Below are 24,998 nucleotides of genomic sequence, written 5' to 3'. Positions count from 1 at the left end.
AACTATGTGCTGATGTGTTCTATAGGGATAAACAATAGCTTCATTTGTATGTATATAATAAATTTTAAGAGTGTATTCTACCCTGGTGTATGCAGTCACAATTTCACTGAAATCAATTAATTTGTACCCACTTATAGCAGGGCTTAATTTAGCTCCCACATGTTTGCAAGTCCAAGACAGACAAACAAGCAATTGAAGTGACTAGGTGATTGCAACAAAACAATGCAACGATCCCTTCACTTATGTCAGAATGAAACACAGGAAAAAAAACCTAGAAAAAGACCAGATACATATTCTTGATTTTTTTTCCAAACTTTTTCACTGCAAACTGTACAAAAGAAACCTAGAAAAAGATCAAAACCATATTTTTGATTTTTTCCCCCCAAACTTTTTCACTGCAAACTGTACAAAAGAGTAAGGACTTTTGGAAGATGAGATCAATGTTTGTATTTTGCAGTGCCTTCTGATGCAGGATAGATCTGACATTTTATACAGGTTTTAGTGGAAGATTAGCAAATCATCGTTTAAATAGAGATTGGGGCAATTCATGATGACTTAGCTAGTAATATAAAAACATTCTTTCTGCCTGATTTTATTTCCTTTGCTTTTGGAGTTACTATAACTCCATGGGCATTATAGTTGTTTTGTTTGCAGCGGGGGAGTGGATGAAGAGCTGAGCCATGGAAATTCCCTTTAAACGATTTTTTCTCCTAGTTCTAGACGTTTGTTCATTTCCTAGCCAGGGAATGTGTTTTTTTCCCCTCTGTTGTTTGACCTCCCTTCAGCAACACAGATGAGAGCAAATACACATAATTAGCATGAAAACAGGGCCAGGATTGAAGATCGGGGAAAGAGAAATGATGCACACAGCCCTCTTCCCACAAGCTGGGGCAGACCTCGATGTGAGCAAACAACATTTAAGGCAGCATTAATTTCTGCTCCATGGCTTCTACTGCTCTCTCTGTGCATAGATTAGTGTGCTTGCCATGCAGCTGAGGGACAGAAAAGCAACAAGAGTGTAGCCACCAAGTCAACTGTGCTGCTAGGGCACAGGTCCAAGGACAGATACACAGATGTCCAGTGATCTACAAAGTTGGGTCACAGTTTCCAAGTCCCTCAAGATCCATGCAGTTCCAAACCTGATCCACCTCCTTCCACAAGACCACTAACCTCTTCAATGAGGGGAGAGTGAGTCAGTGTTTCCATACCTTTATTCTCCTGTTACATACTTTCCTACTTTTGCCATGGAAAGGAGTTATGCAACTCCCCATTTTTAATGTGGTTTGCACTGTTAGCATTTGCTATGATTAGGACACATTGCAAATGTTAGTCTGCAGCTTCAGGGCTTTGTATGGCTTCCACATAGGTTTTTACAGACCAACTACTGGGTGGTGGTAGCATCTTTCTGTAGTTCTAGTATTTTGATTATCTCAGATTCACCTGGACCTCTTTTGAGACAGCAATTAGTAATTTACAGAGATCATGCTATTTTACCTCTATTTCTAATTGGTTCCTAAGAAGAAGAGAGTTAATGATTCCAGAAATTAATTTGTTTGAAACTTATGGTTATAGGGCTGGAATACAGCTTTCTTTAAACAGCTGTGAGGACAAATTCTTCTAGATTGTGTGTCTTAGTACTAGAGTGCACATGTTGGCATTATTTCACTTCAGATGGAGCTGCGGGGAAATAGTTGTCCCAGGAAAACAGGGAACAGTTTAAACTTTGTAGTAAAGTAGTCAGAAAATACAACGGTTGAGATAAAAAATGGTTTATACTTTAACAGTTATTAGGGTCCAGAGCAGTTCTCATTGGATCAGTGAGAGTTTCGCCATTGTTAGAGCAGATTTGGGTCCGCAGTTATCAAGATTTGTTTAAAGAAGACCACATACATGCTTGGCCATTTCCTCAGCTAATGTAAATCAATGTTGATCCATTTACACAAACTGAGTATTCAGCCTGCTGTTTTTCAACTGTATCCCTTTATAAAGAAAGTAGCTTTGCAAAACAAGCAATGTGCTGTGTCCTGACTTTGCGTTTGTCACCACGTCTCTTAATCCTCAGTTTTCCTGATTTGATTGATTTGTCTGCTCTCTTAAATTAGTTTCTAGAAAAAACACTTGAGGGGGACATTGCAATTAGATGATTTTTGTCTGTAGAATCTCATACCTACTAGTTTCTGATATTCTTGGGGCATGGATGGTTTAAAATAGCAGAATTCTAGGAATGTCTATGTAACACTCTAGGACAGAAGGAGGCTGTGAAGCTTATTTAAGTCCATCTGATTAGTTTGCTAGTACCTTGTTTTTTATTTCTTATTTAAGGGCCATAAGAGCCTTGCCATTGACTTTTTCAAAGGCAAAACTCCAGTTGACTTTAATGTGTGTGGACCAATTGAAGGGCTAGCATCTAGTTCTTTATATATAATCACATTTGCCTCTTCAGTCATACCCGTTAGCAGTCTCTTCTGCACATAATTTTCCCTCTGTGTAAAAAAATTTCTCAAAATGGCCTTACTGTCTTTTCAGTGCCTGCCACCTTTTCTACACCTTTCATCATCACATACATGCTAAAATCATATTGGGTTTTTAATGGATTTAATGGACTGGCTTTCCTAACTTGTTTGCTTACTGTGTAGAACTTTGAGCATCCTAGCTAACTGCTCATGTGCTCACTCTGGTTCTTCACTATCCCTCTTGTAAAATGGCATCCCAGATCTGCTCAGAACTCTAGATATTATTGCATAAGTTCTTTGAACCGTGCCATTACAATCACTTCTGTTACGCCCTCCATTAACGCATTACATACTATTATCCTGTTTGCTCTGCTAATTTACTGCCAGATGTTCAGCAGATGGGTTTAGTTTCTCTCCCAGTACAGTATGGCTCTCAAATCCTTTCCCTGATTAGTGTCTTGTAGTGCCTGACCTTTTAAGAAATAATCTCTTTTGTTCATTTTTTTCCTTATCCTCATTACTTGACAGTTTTTCTGCACTAAATTATATTTGTCAGCCCATAACTCCATTTGACCAGGTCTCCTTTGATCCAGTCTCTTACCTATTTTGTACTGACTGGCCTTCTCAGTGTTATAGCTTCAGCAAATTTCTCCTTGCAGCATGTGCATTTGTAAGAGTTGTTGATATACTGTATCATCTCTATGCTGCAAATTGTCACTTCCCTCTAACCAACCTGTGTCCGTTTTACTTTCTGACCTCTGTCACTGAGCAGCCTACTGTCTGGCAGTGTGCTACTACTCTGTGAGCTGAGTCTGAGACAATATTATTTTAGCCTTTTGAGAATTGTATAACAGCATCCTACTTACTAACTTTCTATACTATTTTTTTCTGTAGCATCATAATAAAAACCTCTCTAAAAGATAAGCAGGCAGTAGCTTCACCCTATCATTTCTTCCTACTGAATCACTGTTAAGCTAGGTTGTGCTCTTATCCTGTTTAGCCACGCAGCGGAGTAAAAGGGCATAAGACTGCACTCCTTCACTCAGCCAAGACCTTCTTGGGCCAGGTATGGAGAACCACCCCTCCTCTCTCTTTACTGCCCTCTGCAAATGAGTGGAAGGAAGTTGGGAGTTTTTCCCTTCAGCACGAGTGCTCTTTTCTATGCAGACTGGCTTTTGGCAGGATCTGATTGTTCTCCTATGGTATTTTCAACCTACTGTAGAATGGCTAGTGCAGGGCCCCACATGAGGGGGGAAAAGGATACACTTTACTGGGGCCCGGAGGCCCTGGGGGGGGCCCAGTCCAGGCTGCAACCCCCATGGGTATGTGTGTGTATGGGTGGGGCTGTGTTACAAGTTTGCACTGGGCCCGAAAAAAGTATGCTTGGGCCCTGGGCTAGTAACCAGACTTTCAGGTGTAAACTTTCTTGGCGTAGTCTTGAAGAGACACTGTTACTGTTGTGGGACCTAACGTATGACTTGCAAGGCTTTTACAGTCAGTCCACATGAGTAGGCTTTTCGCCTGTTTGCCGGAGGACTAAGTTTACTGGCAAGGATGAACAACACCTTGTGAATATGACAGGACAGCCACGTGGGTCTGAGCTCCGGAAGAAATTAGATCCTTGTCTGATGCCTTCAAGAGAGGCAGTGTAGTCTAATAGATAATTCAGGAAACCAGCATTGCATTCCTGGCTCTGCCACGTACTTACTCTGAGATCTTAGGCAAGTCACTCACCCTCTCTGTAGCTATGCTTTCCATCCCACCATTTGTTCATCTTGTAATCTCCTCCAATCTCCCGGGTGTGCACAGTGCCTAGCACAATGGAGCCACAGTTCCTGAATGGGTCCTCTAAACACTAATGTAATAATGATAAGTGAAGAGGAAAGGTCTTGCATTTCAGTAAATCAAATTGAAGAAGGGAACGGTGACCAGCATAAAATGACTAAAGAATTAGAAAACATGCCATATAGCATTAAATTCCAGGAACTCAATCTGTTTAGTTTAACAAAGACAAGGTTAAGTGGTGATTTGATCACAGTTTATAAATACCACAGGCCTATGACACTTTTATTAATTTATTTGTCAGATTATCTTTAATGCAAGAAAAGAGCAAGCCAAGTAAAACTGTAAATGATAGCGAATCTGAATCAGTGCAGTGACTGTGGAAATTACTTAAAGAGCATAGAAAGAAACATCTAATAAATACAGCTTCAATGTGTTCTCTAGCTGATGCGGGGTGAAATTCACCCCATTGCTGAGGTTCTGTGAAAGGCACCATCAAGAGCTGTGGTTGGGCTGTGGGAGAAGCAGCTGCATCTGGTGGGAGGAACTCTGCAACATCTATGTGCTGTGAAAGGAGTATACACACCAGTTCTGAATAGGCTGGAGACCTAAGGAAGGTCATGAAATCCAGCTACACTGACTCAACTGCCCAAAAACTCCTGCATCAGAGGATATAGGGGCAATTTATTGCAAACACTATTATTTAGCTCTTTTTTAAAATACCTGATAGAATTTCTTTTATTTATTTTACAGTGCGGAAAACAAGCTTACTTGTTTCATTTTCCCCCAACTGAAATGGTGAAGGAATTTTGTTTTAGTTTAAAAAATTAATCAGGGACCAAGCATGGAAAACTTCAGTTCACAAAGGGGTATTGCAGAAAGCTCTGAGCATGTGAAAACCGGGTTACATTATATTTTGAAACCTTAATTGTCAACCATTTTGGGGAGGAGGTGGGGAATTGCATGTGGTGAGTGTGAAAGATATAATTTAGATCAGAACAGCCTTAAAAACAACTACATCATTTAAAACCCCTGCTGGCATGACAAGGAATTCTCATTGGTCTGTTGCATTTCAGTGTCCTAAATTCATCGCTAAATTATCTACTGATGTCTTTGCAAAAAAGAAAATAAAGGCAAAGAACTGAGCAATGTAACCTTTGTTAAGTGAATTCTGCAACAAAGATGGATAAGGGATACTGTGAGGCTGTTGCAGCAGTGCCCAGGACTTGACTGTATATTGGAAAATGAACTGAGTTGATCATCCTTTACTGCAATTTTGATTATATGGGAGATGTTCATCAGACCTGTAAATTGCTATCATTTTTAATGTCAGAATATTACGTGTCTGGCTTGGTTGGTTTGAAAAAAGACTCTTTAATGAGTGAAATCAGTCTTAATCCCTAACCCTGACGGTTTGCTTTTGTGGTTCATCAACTGCAGGAATGTTGTCAGTGTATCTTGAAGAACTTTCTTGCTGGTGTCGTTGGCACTGTTCTTTCCTATCATGCTCAGCTGAGTCAATGGGGCACCTCCACATCTGTGCTCATGGAGTGCAATAACTTCTCTGTCATCGCTTTACTGAAACAGCCCTATAACTCTTGAAGTATGATTTGCGTTTGCAGTAGCCACACTGTGAGATTGCAGGGGAGGCTTCAAAATTATATACCTTAAATGCTGTTGTAAGTAGAATTGTAAATACAAATTAGCACATTATTTGACTGCACCATAAATGGTTTAATATCAAAATACTGGTTATTTACTTATAGTTCAGACTTCTGACAGAATCTGGCAGCAGAGAGAAGAGCTTTGATTTTTTTTCCCAAAGCCCCTGCACGTTTTCTGCCTATTAATTTTTGTTCTTTCTGAGTGAATAGCAAAGTGCTTTCTGCATTTCTGCGAAATGGAAAGTACCTCAGGGAAAACTGAATGGGCCAAATCCTGGAACCACCTACAGTGTTCAGCCAGAGTGTCTATCAATGACTTCAAAGGAACTACTCAGATGAGTAATAGGAGGAAGGATTTGGCCCAGTGTAGGTGGCAGATGAATGTTTAACACAATAAAATCATACTGCCTTAGGCTTTTAAAGTCAGTGACATCAGTTGCATTTGCTACATGCTAGTGTGTATAGAACTATATATTATAGTTTAAAATTGAATAATTCTAAAACCAAAGAGATGGAGTAAATTATAAATTAGTCATTCAGCTGTGAGCTTCTCGCGGTAAGTTCAGTTATTCACTGTGCTGGCCAGAAGCAGAAATGGTCTCAAGCTACAGCATTCGGATCTGGACTTGAATCTGGATTTTGAACACCCAAAAGTTCTGGATAGTAGGAGGTGGGATTTTTGGATCTGTGGTTTTGGTTTCAACCTATCTTTAGTCAGAAGCTGTCTCAAGTTACAGATGCCAGATCAGTCTTGTTTCAAATTTACTGAAGTGTTCACTGCCGAGAGATTGTTACAAGAAGATTTACTTTATTGTTATTATAACACTTGTTCTATTCTCTGCAGTCAGTACTGGACTAACAAAACGATATGCTTTACTCTGTTTCCATTAATAGTTGATGAAATCATAGATATTTCCTGTAAATAATAAATCAAAGGGAAACATTTTCAAGAGGCTTCTTCCTTTGTTAGAATTATTCATTTCCATCTAGTGATTTCTGCAGTATCTAAGAACTCTCAGTTGTTCTTACCAGGACCTAAAGAAATGTCCTCTACCTTAATCACACATTCATAGTTTAAAAGAACAGAAGGGACCACTGTGATAATCTAATCTGACCTCCTATATAACAAGACTTCCCTGAATTAATTTTTGTTTGAACTAGAGTAAGTTTTTAAGAAAAACATCTAATCTTGATTTTAAATTGTCAGTGATGGAGAATCCACTATGACCCTTGGTAAATTATTTCCAATGGTTAATCATACTTGTGTAGGTACTGTGTGTATATGAAGGATGCGGTATTTTTTTGTTTTTGGGATGTTTGTTTTTTAAAGACCCCTCATCCCAGTTTTAACTGGAGTTTCATTACCATTCATTCATTCATTCATTCATATCACATCATATCATATCATAATATATAGAAATTTACAAAGACAGATTGAGTTAAATAATAATGGCATACATTTTATGTAGACCTACACCTGCTTAAAACTCTCACTTTTGACTGTACAAATTAAACCAGTTCTACAAACACAAAGAAGAAATCAATTTTATAGGGTTGTATTTAAAATAGTTCATCTTTAGTTTTTTTGAAGAGAGGAGGGGATTTAACTTCATAAAGGGCATGATACAGTGCCCAGCAAAGTTAACGGAAAGCCTTCCATAACACCAACAGGCCTTCAATCGGGCCAATACAGTAGGCTTTGATGGCACTTCATTCAGGAGAAGGTATTACTCAACATGAACAGGATATGAGAATCTGTCCAATAACATTTACATGTATCTTTGTTACACAAACCAGAGGATATAACATTAAAATATTGCATACATGGGGGGTGATTCTCCAGTTCTTCTTCGAGTGCTTGCTCGTGTCGATTCCATGTTAGGTATGTGCATGCCCTTGTGCGGGGCTGTCAGAGATGTTTTTGCCTTCGTGGTATCCATACGGCAGGCTCTGGTGACCTCTGAAGCCCCTCACTCATGCAGCAGTATATGAGATGCTGTCTGTCCTGTGCCCCCTCAGTTCTTTCTTTCTGCCCATGATGGTTGCAGGAATGCCTTTCTCTCTTGCATTCACAACTGCCTACTGGTTCTTTTCATAGATAGTTGTTAATAGTTCTTGTAAATAGTTAAGTTAGTAAGTTAGACATAGTGGTCCTGTCAGGTACATTCACCCAGGGATGGAGCATATCCTGGTCCATGGACTTCAAACAGTGTTCTGTTTGCCATTAGCCCTTCCCGCTTAGCGACCCTCACAACAGTTGCTTTAAGTGTTTAGGGGAAACACACGTGAGGGATAAGTGCAAGATTTGCAAGGGGTTCAGGCCACGGACTAAGAAAGACAAGGACGTTTACTTGAAAGCCCTATTAATGGAGGTGGCACTCAGACCAGCTTCAGAACCTTCCGGCTCGATGTGGAGCGCCCCGCCAGCACTGAGATTTTCTCGATGCTGTTCACCTTCACCAGTGCTGAAGAAGCGGCAAAAAAAAAAAAACAGGAGCCAATTGAGGCTGTTACCCTTCACTGAAAAGGGGTAAGAAGGTGGGGTCGGGCGAAGGACTCACGTCTGGCCAATTGCCTGCTCTGGAGTGGCTAGAGCCAACCTCTCCTCCCAGGTCTGCAAGCCCTTTGAGGGAACCACCCCTGACTCCTGGGAGCAGAAGGGGGCCCATCCACCTAACTGTCTCCTTGATGCCAGAGGCCTTTCAAGCAGCCAGGGACTTGATGGCCCTACCAGTGCCTCCCTTTCCACTGGCCTTACCCTCGGCACTGGAGCCAGTAAAGGCGCCAATCTCCAGGGGTAAACCCAGCATGGGGCCACCACAGAGGTCAGTCAACTGGTGACATTTCCCATCTTGTCACTGTCCACAACACCTTGTCCAAGATCTCTGGTGCCATGACGAAGGTGCCGGCCCAGCAGCAGCGGGTGCCTGGCCTCAACAATGGCCTGTCAATGGCCATACTAGAATCCCTGGGGGATCCCAGTGGCATGAGAACCTTACTCGCTCCAGTCTTCTCTAGCTGAGTCTGGAAAACAATCTGTGGCACTGACTGGCCCGGTGCGGGACCTGGATTCAGAATCTAATACCAGCAGTGAACCACAGTACATGGAAGTAGAGACAGCTTCCCTTGAAGAGGAGGATGCACAATTCCCTCCCCTGGCATTACCATCGTCCTTCTCATGCCCAGACAAGGCAATGGCCGGCCCGGCTCCCCCATTATCACCAGATGATTTTCAGGCCCCCCAAGAGCTCCTTAAGATCACGTCCAATCTGGGCTTGGAGGCTGAGTAGCTCATAGAGCCTATGGACCTCCTCTTTTGATATCCTGGCATCTGTGGCACCAGCTAAAGTCGCATTGCTGGTGCACAAAGGGGTGCTGAACGTTGTCAAAGCCCTATGGCAGATCCCCTCCTCCATGCCACCAATATCCAAAAGGGCCTAGAAGTAATATTACGTTCCAGCCAACTTGGAATATGAATACCTTTCTCCCCCTCCCCACCCCCGGTGGTGGCTGCAGCGAACAAGTGGGCCAGGCAGGGCCAGGCAAGTTTGACCCCGAAGAACAAGGACGTTAAGGAGCTGGACTTGTTTGGAAGAAAGATTTATTCCACAGCCAGTCTTCAGTGCAGAATCTCCAACCAGCAGGCATTGTTCACAGCCAGCTCTGTCACCACAGCCAGAGCCTAGATATTCAGATCAGCCACGGCAAGGAACCTACAAGAGAAGGGGAAGCGATGAGGGGTTTAAGTGCTGCTGTCCCACTTTTTCCTCTTCTGCTGCCCAATCAAGCCCTGCATACCATCAGGGTGGCCATTGGCATGCGTTTTGAGGGTGAGCCCGAGGACGGCATCCTAGTCTGGCCTCAGGATACATTCTCCCATTTATTTTTGAACTGACTGTTCCCATTCCTTTCTGCCTGGGCCAAGATTACATTGGACCATTGGATCCTCAACACCGTATCAGCTGGTTACACCCTGCAGCTTTCTTCAGTACCCCCTGTCATGGGCTGGTATGCTTTGCCACGGGCATCGGGTCTCTTGAGCAGGGACGGCAGGAAAAAGCCTTCGAGTCAGGGTCAACAAAGCGACGCTCCCATTCAGGGCAGCATGGCCTAGCGGTCAAAGTCAGTAAAGCAACCCTCTGGTTGGGCAGCATTGCCTAATAGCCAGAGTCAGGGAAGCAACCCTCTGGTCAGGGCAGAATGGCCTAATAGCCCTTTGGAGTACTGGGGCGCTACCTAGTGAGTCGTGCACTGGTTCGGCACCCTGCTGGAGCTCCCAACAGCAACCCCACTGGAACTGCCACTTGGCCAGACCTTCTGTCCCAGGACCATGGGCGTCTGCTGCCATCCGGACCTAGCATCAGTGCCCCTGACACCATGGCTGCTGTATGGCTGAATGCAGAGGAGCAGGCTTGCTCAGCACAAGTTCAGCAGGTTCTCAGGGGCAGCGGAAAACCTTCTACTAGAGCAACATACTGGGCCAAATGGAAGAGGTTTTCCTGTTGGGCCTCAGACCAGAAACTTTCTCCTCACTGAACCTCAATACAGGCCATATTGGACTACCTGTTACATTCCAAGCATCAAGGCCCAACCTCCTCATCACTTAAGGTTCACCTGGTGGCTGTTTCGGCCTTCCATCCTCTGGTCCATTTTAGATCAATTTTCTCTCATGATATGATGATCAGGTCTGAAGAGGCTTAACCCACTAGTCAGAGATCCTATTCCTCCCTGATACCTGAATCTAGTTCTTTCAAGGCTAACCCCCCCCCCCCCCACCTCCTTCAAGCCATTAGTATCCTGTTCTCTGCGGCTTCTCTCCTGGAAGGTTTTCTTCCTGATGGTGATCACCTCAGCATGAAGGGTTTCCGAGATCAGAGCACTCACCTTGGAATCGCCTTACACAGTGTTTTATAAAGACAAAGTCCAGCTGCAACCCCACCCAGCCTTCTTACAAAAAGTGGTGTCACAGTTCCACAATAACCAGTTCTTCCCAAAACCACACCCTAGATGTTAGATAGGCCTTGGCCTTCTACATAGAGAGGACTAAACCCTTCCGAAGGTCAACGCAGCTCATAGTCTCAGTGGCAGAAAGGATGAAAGGTCTGCTGGTCTCCTCCCAGGGGATCTCCTCATGGATAACCACCTGCATCAAGTTCTCTTATGAACAAGCAAAGGTGCCTTCACCAGCGATTGTAACAGCTCACTCAACCAGGGTGCAAGCCTCATCAGCAGTCTTCCTGGAGCATGTGCCTATCCAAGACATCTGCAGAGCTGCTACCTGGTTTTGAGTTCATACTTTGGCGTCCCATTACGCTGTCACCCATCAGGCCCAAGATGACGCCAGCTTCAGCAGATCAGTATTGCAGGTGGCACAACCATGAACTCCAAGCCCACCTCCAGGGATACTGCTTGTGAGTCACCTAATGTGGAATTGACATGAGCAAGCACTCGAAGAAGAAAAAACAGTTACTAACCTTTTGTAACTGGTGCTCATGCCCATTCCATGACCCGCCCTCTGTCCCTGCCATGGGAGTTGACAGCAAGAAGGAACTGAAGGGGCATAGGGCCAGCAGCGCCTCATATACCACCACATGAGTGCAGGGCTCCAGAGAGTGCCAGATCCAGCCCCTGGATACCACTAAGGCAAAAAACTCTGACAGCTGTGCACAAGGGCGTGCATGCACCTAACATGGAATGGACATGAGCAACACGTCTCAAAGAACAACAGTTATGAAAGTTTAGTAACCGTTTTTCTTTACGTTCCAACAAGTTTTAATGTACCAGAAAATGTTCTTTTTATATCAAGATCAGGCAATGATTCTGAAAGTGGATCCAGGTGGGGGGATGTTTGCACCTGTGCCAAGCCCTCTTTAAGTCAATAAGGTGGTGGCGGGGCTAAGGCTCCCACCCACACACATCTGATTTCAGGATTAGGTTGTTAGAAATGAAAAGCAGCAGTGTCCCCAGGCCAAGTTTTGAAGAGATGCTGTGTATGATTTTCCTAACCTGGTTCAGATTGTTTTACACATAATCCGACTGTTTCCTGGATGAAATTTTAATAACTGCAGTAACATAGTTTTTTCATCTCTACATTATAGTGATTTATTGTTGTAGAATGGGGTTATCTAAATAACCTGTGACTCTGGGACCTGTGCTTCCAAGTCACTTAGGTGCTTTTTAAAATCCCACCCTCTTTACCTAAACTAAAAGGATCATTTGAAATGTTTTCTATAGTAAATATTACTTAACAGTTTTAAGAGCAAGCGTTTTGGTTTATACAGGAAACAAATCTGAGCTTCTTTCTTAGGCCCAGCATGAACAAGGGTGAAGTAATTTACTCCTTTCCTCATTCTCTACCACCAGAAGCAGTGGAGGAATTGTCATTTGTCAATTGTCAATTGTCATAATTGGTTCCCTGGTCTGCTCCTGGGGCAGCCCAAGTATGAACTGCCCCTTACTTAGCTCCCACTGGTACATTACAGTCTAAGTCACTGTGAGTAGGGGTTACAGAATTTGGCCGTCAGACTCTATTCAGACACATTTTCATTGACTTAAATAATTAAATACATCATGATTGTCATTTTGAATACTATATTACACATAGTGCTTTTACATAATCCAGCTCTGAATGAGCAATTGGGAGGGAAATTTCTGACTGCCGGACTATCTTTGAACACAGCCTCCCTCTGGAATTATCAAGAAAAGGCAACCCTTTATGGCAAGATGCTGCCACCATACTAAGATTAAGTAGTTACTTGTCTGTAGCTCACTGATTTCAAAGGGACTTATCATGAAGTAAGGTACTGCTCATTATGAGTAAGGGTGTTTGAAGAGAGAAGGGAGTTCTACCAGCTTCCCTACCAGGTCCTTTACACCAGGTAGCTCCCAAAGGAGCCTACTGGAGAGGAATGGCATGATGCACCACTTAAAGACCTAGTTGTGCATCCTGCCCTATGAATACATTAGGGTGATTTCTACTGGGTGTTGGGAAGTAGATGTGTATGTGTTTGGGAGAGGCAGGGATACTGGCCAGAAGTAGATGTTTTGCAGGTTTCCCATTGGTGCCAACAACCTCAGCCCATGTTCATCTTTATGGCCATGAAATTCACAAACACAATCAACCCCCAAACTCAAATTGAGTAGAGGTTCCGTCTGAGTGTTTTGCTCCTCTCTTTTTATCCCTGTTCTTTATCTCCTGTAGAGAGTGATCTTGATGAATACACACGGTGCTGTAGTTTGCATAATGAAGTTATGAGTAAGATGAAACCTTGTTATGGTCAAGTTAAAACTTTGCTGAGTTTGATGGCTGTATACGCACTCTTCACGTAACTTATCTATACTGTAGGGATAAGTTAATCCCCACCTAAAACAAAAGGGTTATGTGAATACATGGAGGAGTTTTGGACTGTGTGGGTGGAGGGGCTTTGCTGCATACTGTTTTGGTTCGGGGGGCGTAGATGGGTGTGTATGTGTGGGGAGAAAAGGTAGAGTAAAGAGGACCAGGAAGTCACACAGATATCCTGAAGGAGCAGCTGAAAGCATGATGTATGTTGCAGAAGGCTGAAAAGTGTGTGGGGTGTGCAGGCTGAAAAGTGAGTTTTTAGTGCTGTGATCAAAAGAAGCTGCTTCCTGCTATTTGATTCCTCTTGTGTTCAGAGACACAGGACTTTGCACATTCTTTATAACTAAACAAAACTGCATCAGAAATATACCCGACTATCAGTAATTTCTTCTGCCAACTGGAACAACCTACTAAACCCTGAAATTTTGGCTAACTGCTTGGGTCAAAAAAGGCCAGTTTATATGTGGGTCTGTTCGTAAGTGATGGATGTCCTCTAAATGTGAGACGTTTGTGGCCTCTGTAGAGTTCTGTTTTTACTAGGCAGTAAATTCTTGGCTATAAACCTGTTTATGTGTGGAATCTGCAGGAGTCATATGACCCTTGCCACATTTCTATCAGGAGGGAACTTCAATGGCAGAGCGCTGCTTCACTTTCACTTGTCTGATGAAGTACTTTCAAATTCACTTGTTCAACAAGCTCTTTAACTGTGCTCCTTACAGATTATAGGTAACTGGAGTGGTGGTACGTCTGACAGTGTTCCTTGTGTCACCGACTGAATTAATGCTGGAATGCCAGAGGCTACAGTGCAGTGTGACAACTCCACATTTGGGGGATTTATCTAAGAAATGACTTGCCTCTCATTTGGAATGTTCTGTGAAGAAATTGTTGATAAATGTACTGTCATCAGAATGTACTATTTGCATGTAAATGTTGCAGTGTGCAGAAGGATGGTTAAATGTGAACTGCTTTATTTTAAGTGTGCTAAGTATTCTTCTTAATTGGAAAGATACTGAGTTGCAAATTAGAATGACTGTCACTCAATTAACTGTGTTCCATGCTGGTAGTTGAATTGGTGATACATTTTAAAACTCCATGATTGTATTTAATATATTAGTTGTTTTTAAATTTCAGATTAAATCCTATTGATAAATAGTGTTGTGCTTTATGCAGCTATATTGGGAGTGCTGTTCTGTATCCTGGTGCAGTGTGACCACACTAAAAATATACACATCCACAGTTCATGCTGGTGAAGTATTAGTGCCTGGAAAACTAGCAGAGGTTCATATTAACTGAAAATGTGTTTGTTAAAGACATTTATTTAATCATAAATGTATCAGGCTTGCTTGCACCAGCCTACTTGCAATGTATTGTGTATCTTGCACGTGAACATATGGGCAGATTTGAAACTATTTTCCACTGAGCACTTTGCATTGTGTTCTGTATCTTACTTTTGTGTGTTTGCACTAGCCCACTTTGCATTGTGCAAGGTAACCTCTCTCCCTTTTTCCTGCCATCTCCCATGCAAGTACTCAGGAATCAGTAGTAGTATTACATGGTGTTTCAATCCTACAATTTTAAGAATCCGGTCTCCTATGCAGCTAACAATGTAAATCTGTGACTTGATTTCGATCCTTAGGCAATATGGAATGAGACTTCAAAGCCATTTGTCAGTGCCTTGGGAAGAGATACTATAGCAATTATTAATAATGAATTAATTAATTAATTAATTAATAATGAATATTTAATATATATATTATTATTATATATATATTAAATATTCATTCCTACAAATAAGATTAACAGTACTGGAGATATTAGTCCAAAAGGATCCAGATTAGTAATCTTTTATTTTTGCACTATATATATATATATTATACACTGGACCCTTTTGGACTAATATCTCCAGTACTGTTAATCTTATTTTTAGGATTATGGGAACTTGTTCTTTAGGGGTGGAAAAGTTTATTCACATAATATCTCACAAAAATGTTGGTGTGGTTTAAAGGTTATTCAATAATTCCTTTGAAAAACTGTCCTATGCAGGGTAAACTTCATAGAATGTAAAACATCCATGAAAGTCCTAGTGCACCCCTCCGCCATTGCAGGACAGTCCCCACAGCAAACTATCTAATGCTTTCATCTGCTTAGTTTTATGTTTCCCAAACCGGGGGCTCCCAAACATTTCCAATTCCCAGTCTAATATCAGTATATTTCATTCTCAGGACTTTTTCCTCATATTCAACTTCAGTTTCTCTTTTCTTAAATTCATCCCATTTTTAGTAATGCCCACTTTGGTCACGAAATAATTCATCTCCAGCCTACATGTTTACATCCTTCAAATATTTGTAGGTACTTCTCTTTGTCTTCCCTCAGTCATTGCTTAGCCAAATTATCACATATCCCCTTAGTTGTGGCTCAGCCATTTTATACATACAGAATTATTTTTCTCCCTCCATATAAATCAATACCTCTACTGGCCTAATATTTGGCCTAATAATGTGTGGCTCCCATTCAATTTATCTTTATATCTTTATATTTCCAGCATTCAGGTGTGCAGAACTCAGTGCAGTATTCCAGGAACAGTCTTATCAGAGCCGGATATAAGATCATTGTATAAACAGTTGTCTGTTAGTGAAAATCTTGCATCTTGTTAATGAGTCACTGCTAATTCATTAAACCCCATTTAATCCTAGAACTGGTGCATTACCTACTGAGTAGCCAGAAGGAGTGAGGTGATCTGTGGTGTATGTGGCTGAATTGATATTAGAAATATGTGGGTACTGGATTGTCACAGTGTGTCTCCATTGCTACCCGATGAACCTCGCTGCCTGGCCAGATCAGAGGATTTTCCAGTCACAAACACACACACGAGGCTGTTTATCTGACACCAAGATGTGTATTTATTTCCCTCTTACATAGTAATACTTGTGCAATACACGCTCACAGCAAGATAGGCAGCTCTCACGTCAGATCTTTCTGAGCTTCCTTCTGAGCTTTTTCTTGAGCTTCCCTTGCTTCCTGTTTCCTCCCCTTATAGTCTCCCCATTGTTAGCCCAGTGATTGTCACCCAGGTACTCTCAATCCCCCCACACCAGAAAGTGTATAATTGCCCTGAGCTGGGCTTGTAGCCTTCGCCAGGCAGCAGCAATGTCAGTGATCAAGGTGCTGCTGATAGCTGATAACACCATCACATGGATATTTAGCAAGAATATCAGCAATGAAGTTCCCGGCGCCACGCACTGCTTGTGTGGCAATACTATGGACATGTGTCCTACTCCATTTCTTTATTTGTTGTTTTTCTTGTGGGAGCATTAGTACAATAAATTCTTCCTAGGGCTTTGAAGAAGCAAGCAAGGATGCAGGAACCTTCAGTGATTTTCTAGTATTGTTATGGGTAGTTATAATCTGCTTCCTCATCCAGACCTGTGGAGGTACCAGACGCAGGCACATCAGGACATTGGCAAGATTTGTGGATCCATGCATACCATCAGCTCTAAAACCACAAGGGCTCTCTTTGTATTTCCATTCAGCAGGGACTATTTTAAGTCTAGAGTAAATAAAGGTGAATTTCTGATTTCATTAAATTCAGCAATCTAGGAAAAGTATGTGATCATTCAAACTTTAACAAGAACTTTAATCAATAGGATGCTATACCAAATGTCCTTATATACTGTATAATTGTTAAACTCCACAAGTGATGACAGCATATTGCTAGCAAAATATGTTGATGTAGCATCCTCATCTGCTTTGAAGCTAAACTTTGGCACATAAAGACATAAAAGTAAAATGATAAAAATTACTATATAAAGAGATTAGATTAAAAACTTTATTGAAACACATGTACGTTAAAATTTTATTAGAACTTGAATAAAAGAAGAGTTCTCTAGTTTGAAGGAGTTATTCTCATATTCTATCATTTTGTTGTTCCAGACGAAAGAGACAGTGTTTAAACTATGGGAAGAAACATAGTTTTATAATGACCCCAAAGAGGTTTTATTTCTACTCAGATCCATGGAGAATTTTGTGTGAAACATTGGTCATTTTTAAAGTATTAAATTAATTCATTCCTTTGAATCGAGAAGACACTAAAACGTCCTGTTAGTTTTTGTTTATCCATGCTTATTTAACATGGCTGTTTTAAAATGTCAAATGCATCCTTGCAAGTTTTAAAAAATGGAACATTAGGAAAAATGTTATAATTCTTTTAGCGTTTATTGCATACCTGTGCTATAGGCTAAATATAATTCTTCTTTACTTTTCATTTCCACTCCTGGCTTGGAAACTATTGTTGAACAAAAATGCTAAAGTCATGCCAGATAGTTACTTTTTTTTAAAAAAAAATCCTACTGTAACAAAAGAGGCTACTGTGTTGATTCTCAGATACAATGCAGGTTAGGCATTAGAGAGAGCTATAGAGAGCACTTGGCCCTAATACACATTTCTGAATCAATGCTAGCATTCAATGGAAGCAATCTGCAGTAAGTCTTGCTGCACTGAAGGAGATGGGACTGTAAGCATGGGTGCAGTTGACAAAAACCTTTTCGTAGTGTTTCTTTTTAACAAACACTACATGAAATTGCCTTGTAAGCATCCAGAGTTCAAGCAGCAGTTACTAGTCTCAGCCAATTCCAAATGAACACACCCTTTAATAAAAATCTATAATTATTAACTAGAAAAGATGTTCATAATTTTCAAGCAGAGGAAACATCTACATATGTGACCCTTCTGTGCCCAGGGTAGCCACCTGAAAATGCCAAGGTCAGGGCAGGCTGCAAAAAGAGAGCAGATTCTCCCAACACTGGTGGGCGACACTGAAGTCAGACTTCCCAACCAGCCACAAACTGCTTCTGATTCCCCACACCGGTTATCAAGAAGCCAAAATAAAAATATACACAGCCCCCTTTACTGCATTTCAGTCTCCGGCTCCCAATCAGCCAATAGGTCCAGTAAAGAGACCAGTTATTTAAAACTCTATGCTCTTTACCCAGAAGGTGTCTCCTGGCCCAAAGGGTCAGCCACAATACCAGATCAATATAAGTTTAGATCTTACTCAAAATACCATGCTGCCAGCCAATCCTTTAGTAACTAAAACTAAAGGTTTATTATAAAAAGAAAGAAACAAACTGTAAGAGAAATGTTAAAGGATTAAAGCAATCAGATACATACAAATGATTTGAAAGTCCATATATATTAGGTTTCTAGAAGAATTGTGGAGTTGCAGACTTGTATAGTTCCTCTGGTGTGCACCCAGTCTCTGGCTGGGTCTCAGTCCTTTGTTCCACATCTTCGGTAGATGAATTGATCCAGAGGTAGGTGATGACTGAAAGACAGACTAAAGACAGAATGGATCCCGGGCAGCTGCCTTTTATGTCCTTTGGTCTGTGCCATGCTGCTTGTGGAATATTACAGGAACCAAAATGGAGTCCAGAGTCACATGAGTAAGTCCTGGTGACTCATCTGGTATATCCCTGGCTTCTCCCCCTGGGCCCCTTGTACCGGTGAATTTCTTAATGGGGCATTAAGCAGGCTATTGCTGCAACCATCCTGTCTGGGGAGTTGCCCAGACACAGCACAATTTGAAATACAGATACATCAACCATATCCATAACATCCATTCCACATATAACACATGAACATAAACATCATCATCTTACTTAGCACATTATAGCCTTTCTAACAGTACTTGACATGGCATATCTCACATGAATTACTATGATTTTGACATGTTGATGTTAAATAATAAAATAAATGCCTCGCCAATCCAGCCAGTGTGACAACATAGTTGACTGCTTTAATGTCTTTCTGCTCTGCAAGAAAGGTCCCAGAGAGAGAGCAAGTGCACACTCTTCCTTGGCTTGAACTTTGTTAAATAGATCCACTGTCTTGACTAATTTCTAAGAATGCTGTCGGAACACATTATGCTGCTCTGTGTAGGATTTAAATTTCACAAGTGTGTTTCCTTTTTGAAAGAGTTATTAAAAAACAAAGGAGTTTATTTCTTAAGTCACAATAAATACCTATGTACAACTTGAGAAATGATGCCCTTTGCATGCGATACTTGCATCAGCATTCACTGTCTCTGTGCATTGCTTTCCTGTCTTACATCTCTCGGTATAGCCGAACTTGCAGTTTCATGGCTTGTCTGCACCAGAAACTTGTCTACACTTAGCTGCACCGCTATAGTGCTTCTGGTGAAGATGCTCTAGGCTGACAGGAGAGGACACTCCCATCAGCTTAATAACTCCACCTCCGTGAGAGGCAGTAGCTATGGTGGCAGGAGAAGCTCTCCCATCAACATAGCGCTGTCTACATGAGTGCTTAGGTCAGTATAACTATGTCGCTCAGGGGTATTCATTATTCGTACCCCTGAGCAACATAGTTATACTGAAGTAAATCTGTAGTGTTGACCATGATTTAAGGAGCCCTTGTCTGCTGAGGGTCCCACCCGAGTAGTGACTCTACTGCTGACCACCAATGCATCCCTCATAAGATGGGGTATGCATCTCAATGGTTGCACAATACAGGGCAAATGGTCTCTAGCAGATGCCTCCACATCAACCTGCTCGAACTCAGAGCTGTCAGAAACACGTGCACGCGCTTCTTCCGCTAATCAAAGACACACACACGAGGGTCATGATGAACAATATGGCCTGCATGTATTATATAAACCATCAGGGAGGTGCCAGCTCTCACTCCCTGAATGTAGAAGCACTAAAATTATGGAACTGGTGCATCTCCCACAATATCCTAATATCAGTGGCCTACTTGCCAGGAATACACAACACGACTGCAGACAGTCTCAGTTGCAAATTCCTACATGACCACAAATGGGAGATAGATTCAGTGGTACTCCACGATGTATTTCGGCAATGGGGGACACCAATAATAAACCTATTTGTTATTTGCCAGAACAAGAAATTTCCCCGGTACTGCTCCAGAGAGGGTATTGGACGACACTCCATGGGAGACGCTCTCCTCCGTCCATGGGACAAGGGCCTTCTTTACATCTTTTCCCTGTGATACTGAAAATTCTGTTGAAAGTGGGAAAAAAAAAAAAAGAAAGAGTAAACGTCATACTGATTGCTCCCACCTGGCCCAGACAGATGTGGTACCCTTACCTGTCACAGCTGACACTATGTCCATGGATGACTCTTCCAATCACTCCTTACCCTCTATCCTAGCCTATGGATTCTACAGCTCAAAGCCTGGCTCCTTCCTGGTTCCAGTGCATAGAGATATCTTGTTCTGAAGTGTTATTGCACAGTAGGAAAGGAGCTACTCGCCATACCTATCTACAGAAATGGAAGCGATTTCAGATCTGGTGCCAGCCTAAAGATGTCATCCCTAATAGATCTGTCCTGCTGGTGATCCTAGACTACCTGTTGACTCTCAAGAAATCGGAACTCTTGTCAGTTCACTGAAAGTTCATCTAGCAGCAATTGCAACCTTCCATGAGCAGATAGGATATTCAATCTTTTCACATCCGACTATGAAGAGGTTTCTCAAAGGCATAGTGAACTACTTCCCACATCCCAGACTTCCGACTCCCCAGTGGGACCTGAACCTAATGTTAAAAGGTCTGACTAGGCCACCATTTGAACCCATAGCTTCATTAACTCACTTTTCCATGAAGATGGCCTTCCTCATTGCCATCACCTCTGCAAGAGGGATTGGGGGAATAGCGGCTCTGTTGGCACATCCCCCTTTCATGGTGTTCTTCCCTGCCAAAGTCACACTTAGACCACATCCATAGTTCATTCCTAAGATGATTTCTGCATTTCACATAAATCGGCTTGTTTAGCTTCCAGCCTTTTATTCCAGACTCCATCAGGATAATAGGGAAGCCATCCCCCATATGCTTGACATGAGGCAAGCCTTGGCCTTCTATCTGGACAGGATAAGAGCCTTCAGGAAATCTCCAAGCCTCTTCCTCTTCATTGTAGGTAGGTCAAAAGGTACAGTGATTTCAGATCAGAGACTCTCCAAGTGGGTTTTGGGCTGTATTATACTTATTATTATTATTATTTATTATCATACTATAAAATTGTGTAACATAACACCCCCATCTACAATACGCACGCATTCTGTGAGGTCAATCTTCTCATCCGTCGCTTTCTTAAAGGGCATCCTATATCAGAAATCTGCAGAGTAGCTACGTGGGCATCTGCACACACCTTCACCTAGCACTATGCCATCCTGGGGGATTCAAATGCAGACGTCAAATTCAGTGCCACTGTACTATCATCCATTTCAGACTCGACTCTGAAGTCTTAGCCCCCCTGTGGTGGGAACTGCTCAGGAGTTATATACAGTGGAGCACCCATAGGGACACTACTCGAAGAAGAAGTTACTCATCTTGTACATTAGTGATAGTTCTTTGAGATGCATGTCCTATGGGTGCTCCACGACCCATCCTCCTCCCCTCTACTTTGGAGTTCTAGTAGTTGACTTTGTGGTAGAGAAGGAACTGAGGCGGGAATGCCCATGCATGCTGGCTAGCCTCATGGCAGGCAGGGAGCAGCGCATGCGTGGGTGGGACGGACTGCTACCAAAGTTCTCTCATCAGCAACGCAGGGATGCAGACACACCTACCATGGAGCACCCATAGGGACACACATTTCAGAGAACAATCGCTACTGCACAAGTTGAGTAACTTCTTCATGTCCCCTATATTAGTTCCCCTGTATTAATCTGTCTCCAGTTGGAAAAACTAATATGGGTGTAGCGAGTCATGATACAAGTCTTTTACAATTAAATGATTAAGTAATTTAGTCCATAGACACTGTTATTTAACATATTAAAATGTAAAAAATAATACACGTACTGTAGCAAAATTACAAGGACTAGCAAATTTGTGCTCAACATTTCATATAATGCTTTGGAATGTCAATTTGCATAAACAACCAAATAGATGCAATTTCTATTTTAAATCACAAGATGGCAGCAAATTTTTAATTCACTCTATATGTTGCTAGCCTAAATGGGCTTAATTCTGCAGCCTTTGTGTACTTGCATCTCTTGTTGAAGTCAATAGGCATTTGCTTGCAGAAGGGAGAGCAGGATTGGAGCCTTTATTTGTTACCATGATGCACAGGATAAAGAGCCTAAGAATCTCGTTTCACAATTGGAAATAAAGCTAAGAACTATTTTTATCTGCAATATACACAGAATAAAGGATGGGCGGAGAGCTGTTTTTGGTGTGTGTTTGTTTTTATCGCAATAAGATTTAAGTTGATTTAAAATGACATTTACAGTCTGTGCTAATGATCTTGAATGTCCAATGTACTATTTACTAAATGTAATAAAAAAATATCTTTGGCTGAAAGTCACATTACATAGAAAAATAAAGTTTATGCATACATCCCCAGCATATTTACACATGATTTCTTTTGTATGTAAACTTAAAGCTTGATCATGCAAATCCTTACTCAAGTGAGTAGTCCTTACACAAATACTTGTGTGAGGAGAAGTTTGCAGGCTTGTGCTTTTAGAGATGAGAAATAGAAAGCACCTGTTAGATCATCTCTCTTCCAGTGTGGGATTCTTCCTCCATTATTAAATATTTGCAGTACAAATGACTAAACAATGACTATTCAGTTGCATGTTTCATTATAAATGCCCTGCTCAATATTTTGATATATACTTCTGGGACAGCAGAAAATATCTTACCTCTGTTTTTCACTATTTTAAAAGGGTAATTGTGCCTGTGAGTTTAAAGAAAGTGCCTGGATATGTTCTTTAGCATATAATCTGATTTGTAAAATTACATGATACTCTGTATCAAAGTATTTTGACCGGAGTATCCTGGATAAATTCCAACATCAGTGGTTATATCTTGCTTGCCAGAAATTCTGCTATAGTTTCAATTGGCTAAGTCACATTAACTTTTAATGCCTAGACTTAGGCACTTGTGAAAAATTTTACCTGGGTCTTTATTTCGGCAAATTCTGTGACAGACGTATCCATGTTTGTTGTATGTGGCTATGATAAGCACAAGTCACTATGTAATTGTCTCATTTTTCTGCCACAGAGTTGTCAATGAAATTCCGATTGCAGATTCTTCATCAGTAGTGATGATATAAGTGATATGGTGATGCACTGTGATTTCCCCTCACCCTCCTGTTTCAGTTTGAGTTTGCAAATGCTTATTAGAAATAATCATATTTTAACTTGTTAGCTGAAAACATTTGCTCTAGATGTCAGTAAGCGAGATCCGATCTCCACTCACCAAGTCATATTTATAGTTATTCCTTCACTGGCTACAAAGGCATTTTAATGTAATAATAAATTAATCACTATATTCTTGGTGCTTCATTGCCACATACAGAAGAAAGTGTCTGCTGATTAAGCATAGTTATATAAGTACCAAAGTTACCAAGCGTGTACCATACCAGAACTCTGTGCAATAACGTCATAGCGCTTAACATGCTTTACATTTCCCAAAACTTCCTGTGGCTGGAAATTTGCCATATCCAGTACATTGGCGTTTTCCAAACTGTGGGATTAACCTGGGTGAAAGGACTAGGTGGGAGAACAGGACTGTTAGTTGTTCTCCAGATTCTCAGCCTTAATTTGAAAAAAAGTCTGTCGTGGTTACAAAGAAACCTTCAAACATAAAACGAGTGCAACTGATGTAGAAACATCTGTCTGAGTTTGCAGTAAGCCTGAAAAATAGCTCTGATCCCATTCATTACAGTGGGTGCAAATGATGGTGCTTTGTACATCAACATTTTAACCTATTTCAATTCTCATCAAAGCATGTAACAAAGGGGAGGAAGGCTCATAGGAAGATCTATGTCACTGTTCTCCAAAATGTGTGTGTTTAGGGGGATGTGGATGGAGGCACCCAAAAGACTAGCCATGAGAGGGCACATGGAGGATGTACAATTAATATGTGTAGCTTTTTAAGAACGATTGGTGGGATTGCAGTTAGAGGAGGAGTGCAACTGGTTTTATTTTGCTGAGGGAGCTGCTCAGAGTTCGAAAATTAGGGATATGTCACAATATCTTTGTAGTATCTTGCTTTAGCATCTTTCATCATATAATAATGTAACAAATAAGTAGCCACATAGTAGTTCATGGTTATGTTAATTGTACAGCATGGCTATCTGGAACTTCATTGAATCTGTGGAAACAGAACTTAGATCTCTTGTTCCAAAAACATAAACACTTACCAATTGAGCTAAAGGAAAGTCTTTAGTAACTGCTAACAGTCTGGGGTAGAACCAGATACTTGGGATCCTGTGAGACATTAGCTTCAGCAAATGATTTGTAACTAGAGCTGGTTGATTTGATTTTTTTTTTTTTGAATTGACAAAATATTTAATTAAAATTGTGATCAAAAGGTATGATGCAAACTGGAAAAAAAGCAGCTAAATTTTTGCAATTCCTTTTTTACCCTTTTTTGTACAGTTCTCTTTATACAGCCTTTGATCCAAAATGTTTTTGTTCAAGTTGGTTGTGAAATGCATAAACCATGTACAATTCTTTTGCATTATTGCAGCGGCAACCTATATGGAAGGGAAAATCAGCAGTGATGCTTAAATTTGTGAGCAGACTGTTTTCATTGACATACGACTCTAAAGAGAATTCAATTAAAATAAAGTTTAAAAAGAACACATTAGGAGCTGGCCAACACCAGAAAGTGAGACCATTTTGGCCCAGATGTCATGTTCCTGGCATGTTTTGACTGAAATGTTAATTTTCATTATGTGTTGCTCTAATAAGACCATCATTTTATCTAACTGTCCACCAGAG

The 24,998-nt window shown here is 41.3% G+C and overlaps 1 protein-coding gene across 1 annotated transcript in view; it reads left to right on the top strand.

Moving 5' to 3' along the window:
* ABLIM2 (actin binding LIM protein family member 2) overlaps positions 1–24,998 on the top strand; it is a 208,588-nt gene that overhangs the window by 40,430 nt on the left and 143,160 nt on the right. The gene's annotated exons all lie outside the window — the stretch shown is intronic.

This window comes from Emydura macquarii, unplaced genomic scaffold (genome assembly GCF_026122565.2).
Source record: "Emydura macquarii macquarii isolate MOO-44397 ecotype Brisbane River unplaced genomic scaffold, CSIRO-AGI_Emac_v2 contig_2199, whole genome shotgun sequence".
Lineage (NCBI taxonomy): Eukaryota > Metazoa > Chordata > Testudines > Chelidae > Emydura > Emydura macquarii.
This window is presented reverse-complemented; position numbering and strand designations above follow the sequence as displayed.